The sequence below is a fragment of the Ovis aries genome, unplaced genomic scaffold, assembly GCF_016772045.2.
Source record: "Ovis aries strain OAR_USU_Benz2616 breed Rambouillet unplaced genomic scaffold, ARS-UI_Ramb_v3.0 scaffold_110, whole genome shotgun sequence".
In the NCBI taxonomy this organism is placed as follows: Eukaryota; Metazoa; Chordata; class Mammalia; order Artiodactyla; family Bovidae; genus Ovis; species Ovis aries.
This window is the reverse complement of record NW_024599727.1, coordinates 134,446-135,927: the sequence shown is the minus strand read 5'-3', so window position 1 is coordinate 135,927 and position 1,482 is coordinate 134,446.

Sequence of the window (1,482 nt, the reverse complement as noted above, 5' to 3'; positions counted from 1 at the left end):
GACACTGTTTCTACTGTTTCCCATCTATTTCCCATGAAGTGATGGGACCAGATGCCATGACCTTCGTTTTCTGAATGTTGAACTTTAAGCCAACTTTTTCACTCTCCTCTTTCACTTTCATCATGAGGCTTTTTAGTTCCTCTTCACTTTCTGCCATAAGGGTGGTGGCATCTGCATATCTGAGGTGATTGATATTTCTCCCGGCAATCTTGATTCCAGCTTGTGCTTCATCCAGTCCACGATTTCTCGTGATGTACTCTGCATAGAAGTTAAATAAGCAGGGTGACAATATACAGCCTTGATGTACTCCTTTTCCTATTTGGAACCAGTCTGTTGTTCCATGTCCAGTTCTAACTGTTGCTTCCTGACCTGCATACAGATTTCTCAAGAGGCAGGTCAGGTGGTCTGGTATTTTCATCTCTTTCAGAATTTTCCACAGTTTCTTGTGATCCACGCAGTCAAAGGCTTTGGCATAGTCAATAAAGCAGAAATAGATGTTTTTCTGGAACTCTCTTGCTTTTTCCATGATCCAGTGAATGTTGGCAATTTGATCTCTGGTTCGTCTGCCTTTTCTAAAACCAGCTTGAACATCAGGGAGTTCACGGTTCACGTATTGCTGAAGCCTGGCTTGGAGAATTTTGACCATTACTTTACTAACATGTGAGATGAGTTCAATTGTGCAGTAGTTTGAGCATTCTTTTGCATTGCCTTTCTTTGGAATTGGAATGAAAACTGACCTTGTCCAGTCCTGTGGCCACCGCTGAGTTTTCCAAATTTGCTGGCATATTGAGTGCAGCACTTTCACAGCATCATCTTTCAGGATTTGAAACAGTTCAACTGGAATTCCATCACCTCCACTAGCTTTGTTCATAGCGTTGCTTTCTAAGGCCCACTTGACTTCACATTCCAAGATGTCTGTTTCTAGATTAGTGATCACAACATCATGGTTATCTGGGTCGTGAAGATGTTTTTGTCAGTTCTTCTGTGTATTCTTCCACCTCGTCTTAATATCTTCTGCTTCTGTTAGGTCCATATTATTTCTGTCCTTTATCGAGCCCATCTTTGCATGAAATGTTCCCTTGGTATCTCTAATTTTCTTGAAGAGATCTCTAGTCTTTCCCATTCTGTTGTTTTCCTCTATTTCTTTGCATTGATTGCTGAAGAAGGCTTTCTTATCTCTTCTTGCTCTTCTTTGGAACTCTGCATTCAGATGCTTATATCTTTCCTTTTCTTCTATGGTTTTCGCCTCTCTTCTCTTCACAGCTATTTGTAAGGCCTCCCCAGACAGCCATTGTGCTTTTTTGCATTTCTTTTCCATGGGGATGGTCTTGATTCCTGTCTCCTGTACAATGTCACGAACCCCATTCCATAGTTCATCAGGCACTCTATTTATCAGAACTAGGCCCTTAAATGTATTTCTCACTTCCACTGTATAATCATAAGGGATTTGATTTAGGTCATACCTGAATGGTCTAGCGCTTT